This window comes from Trachypithecus francoisi, unplaced genomic scaffold, assembly GCF_009764315.1.
Source record: "Trachypithecus francoisi isolate TF-2019V2 unplaced genomic scaffold, Tfra_2.0 Lachesis_group19, whole genome shotgun sequence".
Taxonomy (NCBI): Eukaryota; Metazoa; Chordata; class Mammalia; order Primates; family Cercopithecidae; genus Trachypithecus; species Trachypithecus francoisi.
The window spans coordinates 50,626,462-50,652,898 of NW_022681464.1; positions in this window are offsets into that span (position 1 = coordinate 50,626,462).

A 26,437-nucleotide genomic window follows, 5' to 3' on the forward strand; every position below is an offset into this window, starting at 1 on the left:
TTGCAGACATCATTGATGCTTTATCTGTTAAAATTTCAGTGTGTATTTCTAGAAATAGACCATTTCATAACCACAATCTGATTCTGAAAATGAAGAGGTGAATGTGGACAGCATCCTATTTTTCCCTCCACAGACTTGATCTGGGTTTGCCAGTTACCCTCGTGCTCCTGATCTGGTGCAGGAGCCAATCCCGACCATCCTCACATTTAGTTGGGCGTCTTCTTAGTCCTTTGTAATCAGGGACAATTCCTCCATCTTTCTTTGTGTTTCACAATCTTGACACTAAAGAGTGGAGAACAGTTGTTTTGAAGTATAACTTCCATTTGGGTTCACTGGATGCTTCCTCCTGATTAGATCTACGTTATGAAATTTTGGAGGATATGCACAGAGGCCATGTGATGTGCTCTTGTCAGTATGTTCCTTGTGTCTAAGGGCACAGGAGCTCAGCTCATCCCATCACTGCGATGTTAATTTGATCACGTGATTACTGCATTAAGATGGAACCTGCTATAAAGTTCCTATTTTTCCTTTGGCAACTAATAAATATTTACATATTCTGTGACTAACAAATATATAAATATCTTGTTTTTCTGCCTATTTCTGCATGATTTTAATGACCATTGGTAATTCTTCCCCAACTAAAGTAGTTACCAAATGCTGAGATTTTAATTCCATCTTCCCTTTATCTTTATTGGCTAGATTCCTACCATCTGGAAGAGGTTTCCCTTCTCTTCCATTTATTTATTATCTATTTGTACATACCCAGTGTGCATTTGTAGATTCTCATTCTATTCAGGGGGACACAACCCATTGCCATCAATTATTCTGTCACTCAAATTGTCCCAGACTTGGCCAGCGGGACCCCTGCATCTCATGAGCCCTTGCTAACCATCTGGTAATGGGGCAGCTGGAGCCCTTCTTGCCCCAGCACAAGCATCAGCTACATCTCTAACGAACCCAGGTTACCTTTACTGAAAGAACAATATTTACAAGCCAGAATTGAGTGCTAGGCATGCTTGTTGCTACCAGAAATGTATGTATATACAGGCAAAGATGGGAAATTTGTATGCATAAATACAGATATAGATACACACACTTCTATATCTATACCTATGTCCATTTCCATTTATCATCTATATCTATCTCTATTTTTTAAATTCTATGCATGTGTGTCAAAAATCATGCGCTCACACTGATCCCTCTGATCCCAATCCAACACCAGACGGTTTCTTCTAGGCTTGCCCCACTCACGTTATTCCCGGTACCACAATCTATTTACTTACTTTCTTATGAAAAGCTGCAGACAGTAGTTGCATCATTTCTAAACCACACCTCCATATTTACAGAGCCAAAGCATGGTGCTCACAAACAGTGCATCCCAGAGCCACTTAGACTCACTCTCCTCTCCTCACCTTCACCCTTCACCCTTTACCTTCACTCTCCTCTCCTCACCCTTCACTGTGCTGAGGCCACTCATTTGAAAAACGTTAAGTTCACTCATTTTATTCTGTTTTTATTTCTTTTTGTATTTCTCTTTTTCCATACTTGTGGATTTTATGTATTTATTCACTTTTAGACTGGGAAACATTAAGTTTGTTCTAAAAGTCAACATAGAAAGGTAAACTAGGCAGGGGACCACTACCCCATCCTTCCACGCATCCCCAAGGCATCCGACCTCATTGTTCCTGGTGTAGGATACCGGAGCTTATGGAGGGGAGAGGTCAATGAGGCAACTAAACCCCACAGGATACCTGAGCTCATGGAGGGGAGAGTTCAATGAGGCTACCAAAACCTCACAGAGCCTGGCTTGCAGTCACCACCCCTGACCACAGCTGCACGAATGTCTCACAAGAAACCAGCAGAATATGTGCTGAGAATAAGCAATAATATTTCTTGTCTAAAATAAGGAGCTTTGTTTCCCTTATATTATGTTTCTGCATGAACCCCTTCTATTTTGCAACTGAACAAATTTCTTCCCAATTCCTTGCTCATAGAACATTTCTTTTTCTACTATTGCATTAGCATTTATTGTAGACTTCTTTAGTGGTCTAATTTATTTGTCAACACTTTAGAACTTTTCAGGAAACTTGGAAATCCCCTAACTACATTTGTATGAATCAGCACATTGTCAAATATTCTAATATCTCTCTCTCGTGAACTCATAGAAAAGAACGATCCATCGATGCCACCACAACAGGAAGAATCCTTCTTCTATGAAAGTCTGGTTAGAATCTTCTGTAACTTAAGACACATCCACGATCTGTTGCCTACAAGATGGAACTCAAATTACTTTTCATGGCATACAAATCTTTTTGTAACACAATCCCTGTCTGTCTCCTCCCATCTCACACCCCCCACAGTTGACCTCTGTGAATCTTAATTCCAGCCTCACACTAGACTTGTACTCGCTGGGTTTATCATGCTGCTTCATGCCTACTGGTCTCTGTGGAAATTGGTTCATCTGCCCATGATGTCTCTCTCCTTCTTGTACAAATGTGTACTCATCTCTTAAGTTGCATCAAGAAAAATCACTGCACTGATGCTATCCCTGGATGCTGTCAAGAGTTTCCCATGCTAAAATCTGTCTTGACTTCTCTTCAAACAAGTCTGCTGAGTTACAGCATCTTCCAGACAACTCTCCTGCTCTAAGCCCCATGTTCTCTTTCTCTCAGCCTCTCCCTGTGTGTGTCTCTCTCTCTGTCTACCTCTATTTCTCCCTCCTCTATCTGTCTAGAAGAATACTCCTTATTTAGATCAGACAAACAATCCTAATTAGTTTCGTATCTCCAGTGCCCAGTACATGACAGGTACCTGAAAGAAATGAGTCAATCCATTAATGTTCAAGGGTGGAGACTAGTATGTATATTTTTAATTGGATTAAAATGAAATGAAATGAACAGAAAGATGCTCTGCCAGGAAGTTAAACTTCATTCCTCTGCATCAATTATCAAAATTACCCTAGAGTTTTTCCTACAGTCTGTGTGCTAATTCAATATAAAATTTCAGCCCAAATATTTAAAAATTTATCACAAAATATACTTAGAAAAACAAACTAAATTCCAGGGAAAGCTAAAAAAAGCCTCAATCAAATATAGTTTTTAAAATTATTTTAGAAGTCATATTATCAAATCAGAATCTTATTAAAAGAAATAAAGCTTTAGTATTTTTATTTAGTAATATTTTTATCTCATAACCCTAATTTAAATATAAATTTAAACATTAACTTCAAAAGCAAAATTATATGTCTTTTAGAAAAAAATTGTAGCATTTTTAATTCCTTTTATGAGGTTAGCATAAGCCTAAAAGCAAAATCTAAGCATGACCCTGGAAACAGTATTGTGAGGCTCTGACAGATAAAAGGCTTATAAATTGTCACTCCCGACCTTACAATACGAAAAGGACAGGGCAAACTGAAAAAAATTCAATGAATTTTCTTAGAGCCATCAGAGACTGAGATTACAGGGCCAAGTACCACCTCGACATCTTGGAGACAGTCACCAGGATTTGCTCACCTAGAGCAGAAGACACTGGCGATGTGAACTGGTAGAGACATGTCAGTGGTCACTCTGATGAATTGCTGTGCACACCAGTATCTGGGGTCTGCAGAACCAGACACCTACTGTTGTCACTTTCCACCCAGATATCCTACCAGTTCTCACAATAGAAATCCATGAAAGATTCCTCATGGCTTCAGCAGAGAGAAAGGAAGAGCGATCACGTTGAAATTCACCCAGAACCTTCTTTATCGCAAAAGCTTACTCTACAAGAGGAAAGACTCTGTCAGAGCTTTTTCCCAGGTGGGAAGAACAGCCCTCCCACTCTGAAACCTCTAGTCTTCTCATCTCACCTATATGCATACACACACACACACACACACACACACACACAGACACACACAAACACATATGCATCTACGTATATAAAACAAAGCCAACACAGAGAGGGCCTTAAGGAAATAGACTGGAGAGCACTGCAGCCAAGGAAGTGAGTAGGGAACAGGAGAAGGAAAAGCTGCACCACAGTGAACACTGTGAAAGTCCCAGCTTCAAGACACAGGCCAAGAAAATGCTGAGATTCAATCTGGAGGATATGGGATGCTCCCTTCCCCCACGCCTTATCTCCATACCAGCTGCGCTCGCCATAACAGTGGATTCCAGCTGAGGGAGCTCCAAGGCACTCTCTGAAGAACAGAAACTACTGAAACCCAAAGTCAAGAGAGGAGGCAAAGACAAGGACAACGGAAGATTAAAAAGTCTCCAGGAACTACAGCTGTAGCTCATGTTAGAAACAACCCAGTCTAGCCAGACAAGCATAAATCCTCACACTAAAAGTGTATGTCCCTCAGCTCCTGTGATGCAATACAATGTCTGGTGTTCAAAAAAAATTACAAGATGTGCCAAAAGGCTAGAGATGAGTAATTATCAGGATCAGACACAGATATGATACTCACATTGGAATTTTCATACAATTATCTTTTCTGCTTTTTCCATTAGGGCTCTTAACATTAACATGTTAAAGCTGGGAACAGACAGGTGCTATGAGCAGAGAGATTAAAACTCGCAGAAAGAATCAAGATAAAGCATGATAAGTCAAACATAGAGAAATGAAGAAAGCCTTTGATAGGCTCATGAGTAGACTCAATACAGCAGAGTTATACATCAATGAGGCTGAGCGCGGTGGCTCACATCTGTAATCCTAGCACTTTGGGAGGCCGAGGCGGGCAGATCACCTGAGATCAGGAGTTTGGAACAAGCCTAACCAACATGGTGAAACCCCGTCTCTACTAAAAATACAAAAATTAGCTGGGTGTGGTGATGCCTGCCTGTAATCCCAGCTACTCAGGAGACTGAGACAGAAAAATTGCTTGAACCTGGAAGGTAGAGGTTGCAGTGAGCCAAGATCATGCCCCTGCACTCCAGCCTGGGTAACAGAGATGAGACTCTGTCGAAAATCAATCAATTGATCAACAATCAATCAATCATTGAGACTGCAGATAAGTCAACAGACTTTTCCTAAACTGAAACATGTAGAAGAAAATTATGAAAAATACAGAACCGAATGCCCAAGGACTCTGAAGTATAACATACAACTAATGGGAATACTGGGAGGGTGAGAAAGAACCAAGCAAAGATATACTTGAATTAATAATAGCCAAAATCTGTCCAACATTAATAACACATACCAAACCACAGACTCACGGTGTTAGAGAATGTGGAGCAACACACATATTAAACCCAAAAAAGAATCCACACAGAGACCTATCATATTCAAACCACAGCAGACTAAAGACGGTAAGAAAATCTTGTTAAAACAGAGGAGGGGAAATCTTAACTACAGAGGAAGCAGGATAAGAATTGCTGTGGACTTCCCATCAGCACTAAATTATTCAGGTGGAAAATAGAGTGAAATATTTAAACAGTTGAAAGTAAAAGAAATACCAACTTAAAATTCTATATGGAGTAAAGTTATCCTTTAAAATGAAGGACAAAAAAGACTTTCTCTGACCTCAAAAACACAACAGAGAAATCATCTCCAGTAGTCCTACGCTCCAAAAAATGATAGTAGTTCTTCGGACAGGAAAATATGATTAGTCAGAAACTTGCATCTGCGTGAAGAACATTAGGGAAGGAATGAATAGAAAATAAGACTCAACTATATGTTGTTTACAAAAATACACATTAAATATGAGAATCAGATAGGTATAAAGTAATCGTGACAGCTTGGTGTTGGTGGAAGAGTCTAATTGTATCAAATTTTATCAATTGTATGAAAATGTCGGAAACCTCACTGAAGGAGAAAGGGGTTGACCGAAGGAACTTCGGGAATGAGCGGAGTCTACAAGATCAAAATCCAACTCTGCTGCACGTAAGTCTTGTGCCCTAGTTGATAGGTTGTTCCCCATGGGGGTACAGAGTAACAATTCTGAATCTGCTATGCATGTGCTGAAATTGAACAGTGACATGAACGGATGGTGGCTGGTGGAGCCAAGTTTCTCACTGTTGGAGAGAAGGTCACAGAAAAGGAAGCTGACATGGCCGGAAGAACCCATGTAGTAATGGCTTCGAGTTGAAGACATATTAGCAGAGAAAGAAGCCGAGAAGGAGGGAGCCTGCCTCCAGGCCTCCTCACAGGGAACCCTGCAGTGTTGATATGAGGGCATCTGAACGTGGAATCAGAAACAAAAAGCAAGAAACATGGGTGGTTAAAACTACACTTGGTCTTCATCATAACCTGGTCTGCAGCAAGCTCTACACAAGACCAATTATTTTTAAATTTAACTATTATCAACATAAATACTTTAACCTTACATGAACCTCCTAAGGGATTGCAGACATTACACGCCTGGCTATTTTTTGTATTTTTAGTAGAGACAGGGTTTCACCCTGTTGGCCAGGCTGGTCTTGAACTCTTGACCTCAAGTGATCTGCCCACCTCAGCCTCTCAAAGTCCTGGGATTACAGGTGGTACTGCCCTTTTGATCAGACATCTAGAGAGTTTCCACTCCAGGTCTGGGAATCTTCTGGGTTTCCAATCTGCCTGCATCAGCCTGGTTCTTCATCATCCAGCAGGACCCCTGGGTTCTCTGCCAGGTGACACTAGGAAAGGATGTTCCTTGGGTCATTGAGAGACAAGTGCAGTACATTTTCAGTGTCTGTTTGAAATCACAGCTTGAATTTCATAGACAAAGTCTTTGTCATCACTGCATACGCTTTTATGGGACTCCTTAATGTTTCCCAAGTTTATGCCTCACTTCCTGAATACACTATAAGCTTATTGCAGAAAGTCTCCCACACCCTTCTGTTCTTGGATATGCCTGCAATACAGGGCCTTAAATACAGGACCAAAGATAGGATATTAAAAATGGTAGCTATTCAAGATTTTAACATCAACTTCTTCATTTTATAGACCAGCCAGCTAAGAAAAGCTGAGAATGTAAAAGATCTAAGATATATGCCACCATGATGTCTATACCAAAAAAAAGGAAGATGTGATCCTCTGAATATTTCTTTTGTAAAGACCTCATATGCAGAGACACTTAGAACTTCCATTCAACTTCAAGTTTGTTTTTCAGATGTCAGCCAGGAGATGAAGCCAGCTACAGCTAATAAACTTACGTTTTCGACAAGCACACTTTTCTATTCCTTATACACTGATTAAAGGGTTTACACATTTGCAATTATTTTGAATACACATCAAGACAAGTGGTTTCCTGGGGTGATAGCAATCTAAAGAGAAAGCAACATTTTTCAGAGCAGGAATCTTTTCAGGGCTGTGTTCCCACCTGCTGTTCTAGTTTACGTATTCAGTGTATAATATCTGCAATGGCATGTCAGACGCTTTTGTCTAAAAAAAAGTATACATGTGAAAAGTAAGAAAATATAGAAAGGAAACATCACATTTCTGCTGTAACCATAACAGAACTTACTATGTAAAAGTAGCAATATTCTGAAAGTGCAGCCATGCATTGATATACACATACCAGAAGTAGACTTAATTACATAAAGTCTGATTAAAATAAAACATATCTCAATCGTTTTATATTAGCATATCATTTGACTTAAGTGTACCAGCAATCTTGCCTACCCTGCTGGGCTGCTGTGCTGGTTAGCATTCTACTGGAAATATGTCTCTGTGAGTTTAAGGCATTTCCAAAAAAAGTTCCTCATTTGTCTACAGATGTGCATTCTTGAATCATTAGGCCCATTTCCACATTAGCAGAGAAAGAAGCCCGGAAGGAGTGAGCCCGGCTCCAGGCCTCCTCACAGGGGACACTGCAGTGTTGACGTGAGAGCGTCTGAACATGGAATAAAAAAAGAAAAGCAAGAAACATGCTAAAACTACACTTCGTCTTCATAATCTTGTCCACCACAAGCTTTATGCAGAGACCAATTAGTTTTAAATTTAACTATTATCAATATAGATACTTTAACCTTACATGGCTAAAATTCCACAGTAAAAGCTATTGGATATTTGTGTGTCTGTGCATTTGTGTGTGCGTTTGTATTATGCTGTACGGTATGTCTAGCATACTACCAAATGGTTTATAAGTAATGAATGCTCATAAATTAAGTCCACATGCTCTTCAAGTTTGCACAAATTTAGTACTCTTTGATAAATAAAAATTGTTTTGAAATTATTGGTAAAAATCAAGGCTAGGCGCAGTGGCTCACACCTGTAATCTCAGCACTTTAGGAGGCCGAGGTGAGCAGATCCCCTGAGGTCGGGAGTTCGAGACCAGCCTGACCAACATGGAGAAACCCTGTCTCTACTAAACATATAAAATTAGCTGGGAGTGGTGGTGCACACCTGTAATCCCAGCTACTTGGGAGGCTGAGGCAGGAGAATCACTTGAATCTGGGAGGCGGAGGTTGTGGTGAGTTGAGATCATGCCACTGCACTCCAGCCTGGGCAACAAGAGCGAAACTCCATCTCAAAAAAAAAAAAAAAAAAAAAATCAAAAAAATTTTGAATGTCTTCAAAATTGTTAGCATTTTTGCCTGGGTCCACTAATTATTTTATATTTACCTCTGTTGGATATTTTAAGATGTCGCGGCTTGGCACAAAGGTTGTAATAAAATAATCCCATTCAAACATAATCTTTAAGTGATTTTTTTTGACAAATAAGACTAATTTAATGTTGTTGATTCAATAAAAACAGCTAAATCTTCTAGGTTAGTGGTAAAAATACCCATGTATTTAACTTTAAGTTTCTTCCTTCGATGAACACCTGATATTCCACTGGCTATAAAAATGGTTAATAAAAAAATTAACTTGAAATAATGAGTAGCTTTGTCTAATATCTTTTTCAGAAATGATATAATATAAACTGTTAAAAAAATGAAAGAACTAATTACATATAAATAGGATAGGCCGGGCGCGGTGGCTCAAGCCTGTAATCCCAGCACTTTGGGAGGCCGAGGCGGGCGGATCACGAGGTCAGGAGATCGAGACCATCCTGGCGAACACTGTGAAACCCCGTCTCTACTAAAAAATACAAAAAACTAGCCGGGCGAGGTGGCGGGCGTCTGTAGTCCCAGCTACTCGGGAGGCTGAGGCAGGAGAATGGCGGGAACCCGGGAGGCGGAGCTTGCAGTGAGCTGAGATCCGGCCACTGCACTCACTCCAGCCCCGGCGACAGAGCAAGACTCCGTCTCAAAAAAAAAAAATAAATAAATAAATAAATAAATAAATAGGATAAATGCTTGTAGGTAAACATTTTGAGTAATTTAATATATTTAAATTATTTTGAATTAAATAATTAGTAAAAGCTCATTAGATGTATGGGTTATTCCCGGTTAAGTAGGGATTATGATATGAAAAAACACATGTTTCTAAAAATTACAGAATTACTTCATCTATAAAATGCTGACATGTGAAAAACAGTTCAGGATTTCTTGCTTCCTAGGTTTTCTAATTTTTTTTTTTTTTTTTTTGAGACGGAGTCTCGCTCTGTCACCCAGGCTGGAGTGCTGTGGCCGGATCTCAGCTCACTGCAAGCTCCGCCTCCCGGACTCACGCCATTCTCCTGCCTCAGCCTCCCAAGTAGCTGGGACTACAGGCGCCCGCCACCTCGCCCGGCTATATTTTTTTGTAGTTTTTAGTAGAGACGGGGTTTCACCGTGTTAGCCAGGATGGTCTCGATCTCCTGACCTCGCGATCCGCCCGTCTCGGCCTCCCAAAGTGCTAGGATTACAGGCTTGAGGCACCGCGCCCGGCCGCTTCCTAGGTTTTCATTAAAACTTTAGGTTACTAAGAATAAGAATGCTAACGAATATAAAATTCTGTAAGTTGTATTCTTATTGGAAACATAAATGATAATTTTATGCAATTTGGAGATTATTTAAAAGTTATTTATAAAACAAGGTATAAAAAGAGTAAGTAGAAGAGACGGAGGTAAAAGCGTTAGATATATAAAGATTTATTTTTGGTAAAGAAGATTATAAAAAAATAATTTTGGGCTTGGCGTGGTGGCTCATGCCTATAATCCTAGCACTTTGGGAGGCCGAGGTGGGCAGATCACTTGAGGTCAGGAGCTGGAGACCAGCCTGGCCAACATAGTGAAACCCCTTCTCTACTAAAAATACAAAAATTAGCTGGGCATGGTAGTGAGTGCCTGTAATCCCAGCTATTCGGGAGGCTGAGGCAGGAGAATTGCTTGAACCTGGGAGGCAGAGGTTGCAGTCAGCCAAAATTGTGCCATTGCTCTCCAGCCTGGGGAACAAGAGCGAAACTCAGTCTCAGAAAAAATAATTTTGTATAAGAAGGCACCTTATATGATGAATTTTTATCCTAAAATGAAATGACTAACCAGTTATTTTTAAAAAGATAGTGTAGGACAGGCCGGGCGCGGTGGCTCAAGCCTGTAAAACCCGGGAGGCGGAGCTTGCAGTGAGCTGAGATCCGGCCACTGCACTCCAGCCCGGGCGAAAGAGCAAGACTCCGTCTCAAAAAAAAAAAAAAAAAAGATAGTGTAGGACAAATCAGAAGGTCCAAGCATTTCATAGACAGTTTGTTGAAGTCATGATAAAGTTTGTGAACAAAGATATCTAATTTACTAAAATAAGGCTTGATATTTATTTTCAATTTTAATTGAGGAAAATAAGGGATCTTTACATTCTAATATCCTTATTTTACTTTAAGAAAATACATTTGAACTTTAATTAGACAAATTCAGTTAATACACACCAAAAGCCTTTCTAACCAAAGATAAATAAATAAATAAACTTTTTAGTTTGTTGGCATGAGGTACTGTGAAACCTACAGTAGCAATTTGAGTAGGCACTACCTAGAAATAGATAAAATCCTGAAAGGAGACATAGTCATCATCATCATCATTACCATCATCATTCTTATCCTCATCACCATCACCATCATCATTATCATTATCATCACCACCATTACCATGATTCTTATCATCATCACCACCATCACCACCATCACCATCATCACCATCACCATTACCATGATTCTTACCATCACTGTCATCATCCCTATTGCCATCATCACCATTATCGTCATCATCAACAACATCATCACCACTATAGCCATCACAATTAGCAAAGAAAATATTTACATAGGGTTTACTTTGCACTAGCCACCATTCTAAATACTGTCATATGTTAACATAATGATCCTATGACCTATGTACCATTATTATTCCCATTTTGCTGATGAGAAAAGTGAAGCACAGAAAAAATAAATAACTTGTTTATTGAAAAATAACCTGCTAATTGAAAAAACCTTGATTCAAATCCAGGGCTTCTGGCTCTTGTCAAGGACTGTCAGTTCCTGTGTTATATTGCCCCTCGGCCATGAAAATAAGTCCTCATTTCCAATACTATGGGGAGGTCATTCTGCAGCTCAGCACATTAATTATAAAGGAAGAAAAATACACATTTTACTTACTAGGTGGACACTGTAATGTCTACATTTTGGTTGGTAATACCATGAATCAAATGTGTACTTGTGACATCTAGTATTTTATCCAGGAAACCATTAGATATCATGAAAATGACTCCATAGATTATCTTTACTTTGATATGTGTAGTTATCAAAAAGAATTCTACACTGACTTTTGAAAGAAAATGTCTTTTCCAATAAAATATTTCTTTAATTTGAGGAAAGACAACCTCCTTCACAGCACATTTTTTTCATGTAAAAATGTGAGGTTTAGTCATTTAAAATTGCATTCTTGCAATGCTTTGATTTAAAAAATTGTTTTATTTTGTTTCATTTTAAAAATGTATTCCTAAGTGCTGTTTGAATTAGTATCCCACAGAGAAGGTATATTTTAAATTATATAAATGAAACACTTCCAAAAAAGAAATTCTTAGTAAAATGCTTCCACAAAATTTTTTTTTCAATCAGATAGTAGTTATTTAAATATATTTTATAAATTCATGACCACACTGTATCTAAATAATCATCATATCAAATGTCAGAAGTAGGGGTAACTATCTGGAAAAGACTGATACATTTTTGTCAAGATCATTAACCAACAAATTAGTGCACACTCTTTATTCCACAATATGCCTACAAAAGTTCCACAAGAACAATACTAACACCAACAATATGAAGTGACTTATATAGGAAAGAAAATCATCATGTTGACACCAGACTTTCAACAGTGATGCTTCATGTCAAAGACAGTGGAGTTACATATTTAAGATACTCAAGGCCAGGCACGGTGGCTCACGCCTGTAATCCCAGCACTTTGGGAGGCCAAGGCAGGCGGATCACATGAATTCAGGAGTTCGAGACCAGCCTGCCCAACATGGTGAAACCTTGTCTCTACTAAAAATACAAAAATTAGCTGGGCGTGGTGGTACATGCCTATAATCCCAGTCACTCAGGAGGCTGAGCAAGGAGAATCTCTTGAACCCGGGAGGCAGAGGTGGCAGTGAGCCAAGATTACACCATTGCGCTACAGCCTGGGCAACAAGAGCAAAACTCCACTTCAAAAAAAAAAAAAAATGCCCAAGAAAAGAAAATATAAGACACTTTCACGTACAGCTGAATTGTCTTTCAAGAAGAAAGGAGTATCAACAGGCAAGAACTCAGAGAATTGTGTTCCCATGGAACGTTCCTGAAGATTCTTTCTGATAACTCACTTCAGACACCCAAAATCACTGGAGAAACAATGGCACAAAGGCTGAAGGTGAGCATTACATGCCTACTTTACATTTGTTTATCTGTACTTGGCCAGTGGATCATTGCTGTTTTCTTTTCATTTAAAGTCAATAGTTTTATGAGGTTATATGTTAGGACTGTTAATTTTGTGCTGATTTTTCTAGGTACTCAGTGTGCCTTTTTGACATAATGTCAACTCTTTTAGTCCACACAAATTTTCGTAAAATATATTTGTTCTCTTCCATTGCTCTTCCATTCCATTGCTTGGATATTCTTTTCAGAAATTCTGATTATGCACATATTTGATATTTTGGCCCATATACCGTATTTCATCACTACAACCTTTCCAGGGAGCCCCTGTTGTCCAAGAGAATGAGCCCAAGACCTGGGGAAGGAAGTTAACTTAGTCACATCTGAAAACATAAAAAAGAGAATGATGCACATTGCATGGTACAATTGCATAAACTTCAACACATGCCCCAAAGACATCATGACAAGAGGTGCCCATCACCTTCCGGAACTGACCAGCCAGAATCCCCGCAGGCTTGCAAAGCACCAGATCCTCCTCACCTGTCCCCACACTGAACATCAGGCTCTCCATGTGAATCCCACCCCATGAATAGGCTTCTCGCAATCCACGGAGCAAGGGAGCAAACTCTCCTCAAAGGCTCCCCTTGCCGCCAGCCCACACGGAAGCACTGTTTGTCCAGGGTCTGCTGCCTGCCCTGTGTGAGCCTCCTGTGGCTCCATCGTGAGTGGCTTCTGAGAGACGAGAGACACGCAGCCTCAGGGGGAAACCTCATCCCCTTCTTCTGTCCCAACACGCACCCAGGGCCCAAGTCCACCGATGCTTTCCTTACACCCTAAAGGTCAGCGGCTTCTCTCCATCCACAATGTTACCATCACCCCCCAGCATCCTCACGAATCAGGGATTGCTGCACAATGACTGTGTCTCCTGGATGACCTCTTAATTGCCAGTTTTTAAAAAAATTTCTTCTCTTATATTAGCTTCTTGTGGCTGATGTAACAAAATAACCACAAACTGGATTGCATAAGAGAACAGAAATGTATTTGCTCACAGTTCTGGAGTATGTAAGTCTGAAATCCAGGTATGGGCAGGGCCTCTCTCCCTCTAAAGGCTCTAGAGGAGGATACTTCCTTCCCCTCCAGCTCCAGGTGGCTCCCAGCGATCCTTGGCCTGTGGCTGCCTCCCTCCAGTCTCTGTCTCTGTCATCACAGGGCTGTCCTCTCTGCGTCTGCATCTCCAAGTCTTCCTCAGAGGAGGACACCAGTCATACTGCACTAGAGGCAACCCTAATCCAGCACGACCTCATCTTAAAACATCACTTCCACATGAGGTCACACCCACAGATACCAGGCTCAGGACTTGGACATATCTTTCTGGGGAACACACTTCAACCCAGTATCTGTGCCTTGTCATGAGCTTAAATGTATCAAATCCGTGGGTAAGAAAAATCTGGCAGAAATGCTGAAATATTGGTTAATTTAGGAAGAGTTTAGTAGGTGGAAAACATAATTCAAACCCCATAAAATAATTTTTTTCAGAGTTAGATATATGTATATTCAAAAATATTTAAACTCAAACAAATGGTACAAGCACTTAGAGAAGTTAGCCTGGGAATATTCTAGATGACTATTGTGTGGCATTAAGTGAAAACTGGTGTTCATTTTAATGAAGGCACATGGGGAAAACAACATTGTCTGAACATATCTGAAAGGTTGTGTTTCAATCTAATTCTGCATTTCAAACTTAAAATTTGGTAGCCCGTCACAGAAAGTATCTGAAAAGTCAGTCACATAAGGAACCAGTGGAGAAGCAGAGGGTATCATTTAGCCTTGAGAGGGAAGATGAGGAGCCAAGGAGAAGGAGCTCACCTCAACTGTCTGAAGTGCTGACTGACAGACACAGGTTTGGAAATGCTGTGAGGTAGCAAATGAGATAACAAGGAAGGATGGGCCAAGGCTTCAGGAGCCCAGGTTTCAGGTCAGGGTCAGTTTTTCTGTTTTTGTTTTTTCTTTTTTTTTCTAGTTCCATCTCATTTTTATTGCTAAGTCAAAGGAAGTTTTATTTATTTATTTTGCTTTAAGTTCTAGGGTACACGTGCACAACGTGTAGGTTTGTTACATACGTATTCATGTGCCATGTTGGTGTGCTGCACCCATTAACTCGTCATTTACATTAGGTATATCTCCTAATGCTATCCCCCCCCTCCCCCCACCCCACAGCAGGCCCCAGTGTGTGATGTTCCCCTTCCTGTGTCCAAGTGTTCTCACTGCTCCATTCCCACCTATGAGGGAGAGCATGCAGTGTTTGGCTTTTTGCCCTTGCAATAGTTTGCTGAGTGTGATGGTTTCCAGCTTCATCCATGTCCCTATAAAGGACATGAACTCATCCTTTTTTATGGCTGCATAGTATTCCATTGTGTATATGTGCCACATTTTCTTAATCCAGTCCATCATTGATGGACATCTGGGTCAGTTCCAAGTCTTTGCTCTTGTGAATAGTGCTGCAATAAACATACATGTGCATGTGTCTTTATAGCAGCATGATTTATAATCCTTTGGGTATATACCCAGTAATGGGATGGCTGAGTCAAATGGTATTTCTAGTTCTAGATCCTTGAGGAATCGCCACACTGTCTTCCACAATGGGTGAACTAGTTTACAGTCCCACCAACAGTGTAAAAGTGTTCCTATTTCTCCACATCCTCTCCAGCACCTGTTGTTTCCTGACTTTTTAATAATCGCCATTCCAACTGGTGTGAGATGATATCTCATTGTGGTTTTGATTTTTCATTTCTCTGATGGCCAGTGATGATGAGAATTTTTTCATGTGTCTGTTGGCTGCATAAATGTCTTCTTTTGAGAAGTGTCTGTTCATATCCTTCACCCACTTTTTGATGGGGTTTTTTTTTTCTTGTAAATTAGGTCAGGGTCAGTTTAAGTAATACCCTTCTAAACCTCAGAACCATCCAGTAGAATAAGCTACGTGGAAAGCAGTGAGTTCCGCACTGCTGGAAGTGTTCAATCAGAGAATGGATGAGCTTCCAACAACGCTGGATGCAACATTCCCACTCAACTAGAGTCTTGTGCTAGAGAACCTCTTAGGGCCCTTGTAAAAACATCAAATCATAAGGTGAACAAGCCTCATACCAGCAAATGGATGCACAATTCCCGTTTTCCAGCTGTCACAGCAAAGTATTAATTCAAAGTTACTGAATAGCGTTTTGCTGTTGTTGTTGTGAAGATTTAAATTCAACTTTCTTCCCAAATTATTACACATATGAATTACAGGTTTTAATACAAATGTATACCTTATTATGTAAATAATGTTTATCCATATTTCCAAAAAGTTTCAAAATGTCACATGAATAAAAGATTTATTATCTAAAAGGTCAACATGTAAATTCCTAGAAACAATGGCTGTTTATGATCATATATTCAGGATTTCTGTACACTTTCTCTGACTAATCAAAATTGATGTCTGGGGCGGCTTTGGCACTCAGGAGACATGAATGTGCTCATTCTTTTTATAACAGGGAATGTGAGTGACTTGTAATATGGAGGCTCCCTTATCATACTGAATGCAAACTGAAATTAAACTAGGATGTGTGAATAACTGCATTAAGGAAGTGAGTAACCCAGCCTCTACAAAACAAGAAATCAGTAAATTTTCTGGAAAAATGAATAGAAGTATGTTGATCTTGTGAGAAACAATGCAGTTTCCCAAACGAGTATTTTGTGGCCCTTCTTGTCATATTGCTGGGAGGACCATGTCGTGAGTTTGGGCAAGTAACAGTGAATGGAAATTTTACTTCAAATTACATATAATTACCTCTTTGTGCTGCCAAAAAAAAAAAAAAAGGAAAAGAAAAAAAAAAAGAAATACCATCTTCTCTTGTCCATCCCTATTTTCCTTAAGTTCTACTCATGGCACAGCTGGAGTCATTATTATCCTAACACGAAGACTGGACAGATTAAGTGGCTGCACTGAATAGTGAGGAGAAGGTGAAACAGTTGCCTCCACTCCAGTGAGGCCTGCGATGAGGACAGCGCACTGCGCTCTATTGAGTGACATGTGGGTAATGACAGATTGGCTTGAAAATGGTTTTCATCACAAGGACAGCTAGGAATAAAGAGCTGGAGGGGTGAGTTACAGCTCTGGCAGGGAACTGCTTGAGCATGGCCTTTCACATTTAGACCACACTCCATCATCTCTCCGGCATGCATGCTGTCTACGCTGGACCGTAAAATCTGTGGGAATGATAAACTATGGGAATGATGTGAACTCAATTCTCAGCCATCTGAAAGAAAAACACAACTTACATACTTACAAAGCCAGGGAAAAATCCAAACCCCTTTCAAATTACAGAAAGTAGATATTTGAGTCACGGATGTGCAGAGTTGCTTCTTTTTAAAAATCAGAGTAATAGAATGAATGGATTTCATAGGTCGGCACGACCTAGGAGACAGGAGTCCAGAAAAGCGTCAGGGAGCTGAGGAGATTGGATTCGGTAATTTGGAGGCTAATGCAAAAGAGCAAGTGGCAAGTGATATAAGAATTTTAATCCAGAAGACAGCTGTGCATGTGAGGCAGGTGTGTGTGTGTGTGTGTGTGTGTGTGTGTGTGTGTATCTCACCCAAAAGGAGGCAAACCCAGTTCCAGAAGACAGCTGTGCATGTGAGGCAGGTGTGTGTGTGTGTGTGTGTGTGTGTGTGTATCTATCTCACCCAAAAGGAGGCAAACCCAGTCAACCCGCGTCCCATTGCCCAAAGGGGTGCCTACCAAGCTCCATTTGTGTCTCTCGAACCCCTCTCTGACCTGTGGGGAAGGAGGAAGCCCCTGGCCTTTCCCCTGGGGGCTCCCCACACTCGAAGAGCATCCTTGAGGGAGGGAGCAGGAGCCTCCTCCAGCCCCTGAACAGGGGCACGGGGCACAGAGCTCACCCCCCGAAAGTGCTTTCTCAGTCATGGTTTCCACTAGAAACATGCAGAACACGTCATTCTGAATCCACTCATTTCTCCTCTAACCATACAAGCTACAAGAAGAAAGACAGGAAAAAATTGCCCACCAACCCAATTATCACGAAATAAAAGAAATCTGTGAACTCTCGATTCATGGAAGGGCTGCCAAAAACAACAAAGACCAAGAACGTTTTCATAGATCCTCGAGGGAGTCCAAGGTGTTCTAACAGGTGAGAAAGGGGTGCGGGGATTTCAGACATTGTCAAGAGCAAGCACAGTCAGGAGAGAGCCACCCCGACAAGGACCCGCCGAAGGCAGCATCAGCTTAGACGGGCACAAGGTCCGCAGGGTAGGGGAGGTAGGGGATGCCTCAAGGGGGAGATCTGGCAGATATCAGAAAGCAACGTAACAACGAATCTTCTAAAAATTAGGGACTCTTCAGGGGTCTGAGTCTGGTTGGGTCCTCAGAGACAGATGACGCATTGCTGCACCCCCATGTGCCTCTGACCATATAGCTGCCCATGGGGACTTTCTGTCAGGTTAGCAAACAGAATCCAATGGCACACTGCAGAAAAACATGTCATGACCAGAGAGAGTGTATTCCAGAGATGCAAAGGGGCATTAGGAAATCTGTTCTATAATCCATATTAGTAGGTCTAAGAACAAAAAGTTATATGACCATCTCAATGCCTATTGAAAACTCTTTTGACAAAACACGTCTATCCTTGATTTTAAAAATTAAATATCAAAGAAAGTACTGGATTCTACTTACTGTGAATCAAAGAAAATACTTTTACTCAGGAAAAAGACAAGAATCGCTGCTATCACTATTAGTATCCACTGCAAATGTTTGCTAAAGCAACTAGACATAAAAGAAATCGGATGTCCAAAATCTAATAAAAAGGAGTAAAATATATTTAACTTTTTTTGCAGATTATATTTATACATATACAATTCAACAGAATCCACTGAAAAACTACTGCAAAGGATAAAAAGTCAGTAAGGTCACAGGACAAAATGAAGTGCAGAAATCAGTAGTCCCTCTGCAATGGTTAAAACATCACCAACTAGAGCCACAGAAACCAGCTAGAAGGTGCAAAGGAAGAAAAGATACTACTAGCAAGAATAGCAACTAAGCAGATAAGAAAATGCCTTGGAGTCCTCTTAACAGGAAAGGTGAAGCAAAAACAAATAAATAGTAAGTTGATAAAAATCTGAAAGACACACAAGTACATCTGAACACAAGAACGGCATGCAGGCCGACCTCGGAGATATTGTGGGTTCAGTTCCAGACCCTACAAATATCACAACAAAGCCAGTCACACAATGCTTTTGTTTCCCAATGTATTTAAAAGTTGTATTTATGCTATACTGTAGCCTATAAAGCATGCAACAGCACTGTGTCTAAAAAACAATGTACGTACCCTCATTAAATATTGCATTGCTAAAAAATGCTGGCATTCATCTGGGCTTTCAGTGAGCCATAATCTCTTTGTGGTGGAGATGCTTCAGCGTTGATGGCTGCTGACTGATCAAGGGATAGCTGCTGAAGGATGGGGTAGCTATGGAATTTTATTAAAATAAGGTGACAATGAAGTTTGCTGCATTAATTGACTGTTCCTTTTGTGAAAGATTTCCTCATGGCAAGCAATGCTGTTTGATAGCATTTTACCCACAGTAGAACTCCTTTCAAAATTGGAGTCCATCTCTCAAAGTTCTCCCCCACTTTACCAACTAAGTTTACCTAATATTCTAAACCTTTTGTTGTCATTTCAACATTGTTCACAGCATCTTCACCAGAAGTAGATTCCACTTAAGAAACCACTTTCTTAGCTCATCTGCAAGAAGCGATTTCTCATCCTTTCAAATTTATCATGAGATTGCAGCAATTCAGCCCCCTCTTCAGGCCCCACTTCTCCTTCCAGTTCTCTCATGATTTCCACACCTGCAATCACTTCCTCCACTGAAGGCTTGAACCCTGCAAAGTCATCCAGGAGAACTCAAATAAACTTTTAAAAAACTCCTATGAATGTTGATATTTTGATCCCCTCCCATGACTCACAAATGTTCCTACTGGCATCTAAAATGATGTATCCTTTCCTGGTTTCCAATTTACCTTGCCCAGACCCATCAGATGAATCACTATTTATGGCAGTCTAATGAAATTTCTTTCTTTTTTGTGGGTGTATTCCTTTTTAAAGTTTTTTATGCATTTGTGTATTTATTTATTAAGAAATAATAATTTTACATATTGATGGAGTACACAATGATGTTTTGATCCATATAATATATGGTATCAGATCGGGGTGACTGCATATCTATCATCTGAGACACGTATCAGTTCTTCATGTTGGAAAAGTTTAATATCCCCCTTATAGTCCTTTGAAACTTTATGTTACTGTTGACTGTAGTCATCCTACAGTAGTATGAGACCCTAGAACTTATTCTTCCTATCAAGTTGTAACCTTGTATCCTTCAGCAAATTTCTCCCTATCCCTCTGTTCTTCCTGCCCTTCCCAGCCTCTAGCTTCCTCTGTTCTACTTTTTACTTCTATAAGATAAACATTTTTTAGCTTCCACATAGGAGAGAGCACTTGCAGTGAGTGTTTTAACTTTCTTTTCTAGCTTATTTCATTTAATATAGTGCCCACCAGTTTCATCCATGATGCGGAAAATGACAGAATTTTATTCCTTTTGTGGCTGAGTAGTACTCTATGGTTATATATACCACGTTTCCTATGTTTCTTAAATAGTAACACTCAAAAGTCAAAATTATTCCTTGATCCATGGGCTGCAGAATGGATGTTGGGTTAACAGGCATGAAAGCAACCTTAAAATCTGGACACCCAGAGTTCATCCCTGGTGGGAATGTAAACGTGTAAAATCAGGATGAACATTAATTGGGTTAATGTCATTAACTGGGTTAATGTAGCAAGGTTGCAGATATTTACAGCCTGTGGCTCAGAAATTCTACTTTCAGGTGCCAAACACAGAATTCTTGCTGATGGGCTCTGGGAAGGAGGCACGGAAAATTCACAGCAGCAAAACTGCGTCATGCGAAAAGATGGGGAGGGCAGGTACAGAAAGGGTAAAACAAATAAGCATTGCAGGGTGCTCACAGGATGCATCCTACACAGAAAACGAATCAAACTCCAGTTAGGTTCATAACTAGCTTGGTCTCGTCTTGAGTTCAAAAGAATATGCATGTATGACTCAAAGAAAAGGCAAAGAAAGATGATTGAGGGTTTCGGTTATGTAGGAATGGGGAGAAAACGCCAGAGGACTTCAAAGTGAACAGGAATTGCCTTAAACTGCGTGTGGTCCCATGCAGTTGTTTTCTTCCATCCTCACAGTCTCTAAGTATTTATGTATATTCAGTACTTTAAAAACAATGACACAAAAAGCCTGCTTTCTTCATCCCCTCTCTGGCTCTGGGCATCTTACTTGCTGAGGGCAGTGCTGAGAACTGGCTGCCAGACCTGGCATTTAAGGCATGGTGGAGTCAAGGATGAAATTGTTTGATCTTTCCAGTTTACCATAATTTTTCTGGGTGTTCTATAAAAGATATAGCTGTTGGCTGGGCGCAGTGGCTCAAGCCTGTAATCCCAGCACTTTGGGAGGCCGAGATGGGCGGATCACGAGGTCAGGAGATCGAGACCATCCTGGCTAACCCGGTGAAACCCCGTCTCTACTAAAAAATACAAAAAAAAAAAAACTAGCCGGGCGAGGTGGCGGGCGCCTGTAGTCCCAGCTACTCGGGAGGCTGAGGCAGGAGAATGGCGTGAACCCGGGAGGCGGAGCTTGCAGTGAGCTGAGATCCGGCCACTGCACTCCAGCCTGGGCGACAGAGCAAGACTCCGTCTCAAAAAAAAAAAAAGAAAAAAAACATATAGCTGTCATATAACTCGCACTTCAAAGCGTTCATTTCAGGATTATTTGAAATAATCTATAAGGAGCACTTACATAATATCTGGTTTAAAGAAATCATTCCAAGAATTTTAGTGTTTATTAATATGTTGTGTTTAGCATTATTTTATCCACAGAGAAAAACTAAAATGGGTAATAGGGTCAGGTTTCTGTTTTGGCTTGGTTTGATTTGTTTTTTCCAACTGGAGTTTTAGAGGTCACAATCTTGAGACACTGTGGCTCAGGCTTGAGCAGAAGAAAGAGGAGATTGTTAGAAACACACAAAAAGACCTACAGTCTCCTATACGGAGTCACCATCACCGTTCATGCCCTGCCCTTTTTTAAAAAAAAGAGAGTCTGGCTCTGTCACCCAGGCTGGAGTGCAGTGGCACAATCTTGGCTCACTGCAACCTCCTCCTCCCAGGTTCAAGGGACTCTGCTGCCTCAGTCTCCTGAGAAGATAGGACTACAGGTGTGCGCCACCACACCCAGCTAATTTTTTGTGTTTTTAGTAGAGATGGGGTTTCACCGTGTTAGCCAGGATGGTCTCCATCTCCTGACCTCGTGATCTGCCCACCTTGGCTTCCCAAAGTGCTGGGATTACAGGCGTGAGCCACCACGCCCAGCCCTGCCTTTCTTAAGAAAATACAATTATCAATGTTGATAATATTTTAAGCTTCTTTGAAAATCAAATGTGCTGTGCAGAGAAAAGCTCTTTGAAAATTTTTACAGTTGAGTTTGAAAGACACTTTTATTATCAATATCCCTAGTGACAGAAAAAAAATCTGAACTTTATTCTTCTCATCTGTGTTATTGAAAATTCTTGATTTTGTAATAGAGATCCAAAATTTCCATGATAGTTCAAGTCAGAAGTTCTACCCAATGGTTTGGTACATTTTACATAATTTGATTTCACTCTAAAAAACAAACATATTGTCTATTAGTCTGCATTTTCATTGCTGAAAATTTAGAGAATGAGTATCCTTATTAGGATATATATTGTCCTAATGACTCCATTATTAAATATACCTGAAATCATGAGTGTCTTTCAAATAAATCAGAAACAGTTTATGAAGAAAGTACATTTCAAAATTAATTCAGATCTAGTCCCTAGTTTGCCCTCACGACTTTGTTCTACCTCCTTACTCAAATTCACAATATTTTTCAATAAGCAGAAATCTGACTACATCAAATGGAAAGAAACAGAGCTGATGTATCCGCTATTCCACAAGGTAATTTGTCGTTAAAGTGAGTGAAGCTACTCATTAGACCAAGGCTTTAAAAATGCAAACCAGGACTAGAACCGTTGCCCACAAATTGTAACACAGGGTCATAACCAAGGCTGGAGGAATGCTGCAATGACACGCACACACACAAAAGACAGTGCATTAATGCCGTGAAGCCAGCCGGGCCCTCAGATGGGTGCTCACACCTCGCAGCAGCACGGGCCAAGCTGCTGATGGGGAGAGCTGAGTCTGAAGGGTGGACAGCCCTGTCTTTCTTCCACTGCTGTTGTTTAGCCTTACCTATTCAGACTCAGGAAGAAATTGTGCACATTTGGGAAATGTAGAAGCACTGGATTTCAGAATTCCCCCTTTCTCTTGGTGTCTCCACCAATCCAGTCTGGGCACTTTCTTCCCAGTCTGAGCCATGACCTTCCCGTGAGCTCCTGGGTGGTATATTGAGAGTAGAAGACTAAAATATGAAACCTAGACAACAGTATCGCAAACTGACCTTGTTCTGCTAGGAATCTGCAAACTCAGGGAAGAGTTTTCAGAACTCTGAAGGAACACTAGAGGATCTCAGCAGTCTTCTTTCATTGTGAAGGGGGAAATTTTTTTAAAAAAGACTGGAGACCATTATTCTAAGTGAAGTAACTCAGGAACAGAAAACCAAACATCATATGTTCTCACTCATAAGTGGGAGCTAAGAGATGAGGTTGTAAAGGCATAAGAATGATACGGTGGACTTTGGGGACTCAGGGGAAAGGGTAGCAAGGAGCAGAAGGCTACATATCGGGTACAGTGTACACTGCTTAGGGGATGGGTGCACCAAAATCTCTGAAATCACCACGAAGGAACTGACTCGTGTAACCACATACAACCTGTTCCCCAAAAATCTATTGAAATAAAAAAAAATTTTTTTAATTAAAAAGGAACATTTTCATAAGATCACATGAACTGTAAGATAACAGAAATACTGAAGCCACATGAGAACCTACGAGTAGGAAAGGCCGGCCGGAAGAACAGGTGCTGCAGAAGGAAGCATTGGAAGAGAAGCAGGAGAATGAGATCATCTAAGTGTTTATGGGGAACTGGGTGATGATTCCTTTCAGGTTTGTAGAACTTGGGAAGAGGGCAGTGAATCCTCAGTGAGGAGGGAAATAGCACCATGTTAAAGAAAACAAGGTCATCTTTAATGGGATAATCCAGACTCAAACCCTTTGGGAAAAAACACTATTGCTTCTCTCTCCCTCTCAGGAAGCAGTTTGGGTTTTGTGGACACACGCAGAGTTTTAACACGGGCTCCTCCATGTCGCATTACTGATCTGAGGGTACTGCACTGACTCTGGCTGGGTTTTCACTTTGCTTCTCGGGTCTGTTCTCCTCACATCCCTAGTCGCAGCCTCTCCCCTCTGCTACCTGCCCAGCATATTCAGCAACAAGAACCCACAGGCAACCATTTCCCCAGCGACTTCCCATCAGAAACAGGGTCACCTCTTATTTATCTTCAGAATCTCTTTCCCATAAAAAAAATAGAGCCATCGAAATCTTCTTTTATTTTTGAGACAGAGTCTGGCTCTGTCGCCCAGGCTGGAGTACAGTGGTGTGATCTCGGATCTTACTGCAACCTCCGCCTTCCGGGTTCGAGCGATCCTCCCGCCTCAGCTTCCCAAGTAGCTGGGATTACAGGCACCTGCCACCACCTCTAGCTAGTTTTTGTATTTTTAGTAGAGACAGGGTTTTGCCTTCCCAGAGCTGTGGAAAGTGACTGTCACTGTGTTTAATCTCAGCTCCAGCAGCCAGCAGAAACCTCGGCCCGAAACAGGGGCTCCCTGCGCCCTGCACCTTTCCACGCGGAGCCCAGCGTGCCCTCCCCTGCAAAGCCCCTGACCACAGCCCTCCATGCCCGCGATGGCTATACTGTGCAGGGTGCTCCTCGTTCGCAGCTGTGAGCGCTGCCCATTGGATTCCGGGCCACCATCCTTTGTTTAGCCTATGCTATGCCTGGTCACTTTCTTTTGGACACCTCACTGCCTGCTTGTGCCAGTGTCCACCAAATATAAGGTTTATCCAGCAGGGTGAACGTCCTATGCCAGAGGCTTCATCCATGGCAATAGTTCCCCGAGAGCCACCTAGACACAGAACACCTCATTCCTGTTTTCCAACCTATTTTGTCTCATTGAAAATAACGAGTCATGCCCAGTCCCATGCCAATGAGTGAAAAAGGCAGACACGTGTCACAATGTCCTGGTGGGAAATCCTGTCATTTTTAAATGGCAGATGTACCAAGCATTCAGGTGCTCCAGGATGGTCCCTGAACCCAATCTCAGCAATCACCACTGAGCGCGTGCTAGATTTCCACATATCACCAGAGGTGCACAGCACCGCCTTCTGCACACGTGGAATCAGAATCACATGTTTGACCCTGATGAGCAATAGAATTACCATCTGGGAAAAACGATCCTTCTGTTGCTGGAAAAATTCCCCCAGCTCACTGCAATCAGCCAAGCACCAGCTTTGCTGATAACCCAGGACCTGGCACTATTGTTCCAGAGGCCACACTCTAATTCTGTCCAGTTCACTCTTTACCTAAATTAGACCTTGACCTAGAAGATGCCTCCGGAGAGCTCCTGCTGTCACGCTAGACGATGGAGGCAGGTGTGGAAAAGAAACAAAGAATTCACCTTGGAGAGCTCGGAGTCTATTATGGAAACTAACACAAAAACTAGTAAGTGCCAGGTAATACAGTCAGCGATCAGAGCCGGAAGAAGGACACAATGGGCTTTAGGGACTCACGGGGAAAGGGTGGGAAGGGAGAGATAAAAGACTACAAATTGGGTTCAGTGTATACTGCTTGGGAGATGGGCACACCAAAATCTCACAAATCACCGCTAAAGAACTTATCCTGTAACTAAATACCATCTGTTCCCCAAAAACCTATGGAATATTTTTAAGATGTTAGGGACGTGTATCTCCACACTAAAGGTGCAAAGAGGCGATTACTGGCCAAGTGATTGCGGGTAACCATGAAAGTAAAAGCTACCACAGGTCATCCAGAGACTGAGATGGAGGAGCCAAGGTAGAAGGATGAAGACACCTGTGCATGCAGAGGTACGTGGGGGCACGGCGGGGAGGAGACACTGACAGGTGGGAGGCTTCTCCGGGAGAGGCCTTTACAGCCAACAGAGACGTCCTGAGGAGAGACAGCAAGGGAGCCCCATGGGCAGGGCTGAGTTTTACATGGATGAGTTGCTGTGATATGGAGGATGATTCTACGGTGGGCATGAGTGAAGGGACGGAATCAAATTGAAAGCCCCTCTGTCCATGCATTGGGCAGTAATTATTGATTGTCTCTACTCTGTTATGGGAAAGACGGAGTGCTTGTGCCGTGGATAGAGCAGGAAGCAGGAGCCCGTTTCCAGAACTGTGATGAGTTCTACAAAGGAGACACGTGGGGTGTTAGGAGTCCATGAAACAGAGGCACTGCTCAGAGGAAATGCTCTCTGGGGATCCCTCTCTAACTGGAGATCTGCAGCTTTGTGGTCAGTCCATGTGTGGGCTGTGGCAGCAACTGGTCCACAGAGGCAGGGAGGGGTGCTGGGGCCTGGGCAGAATGAACAGCATGGATTCAGGGGACTGCAGACCTGAGGGAGGAGGGAGAGCAAAACAGCAGAGGCAGAACAAGAGTGCAA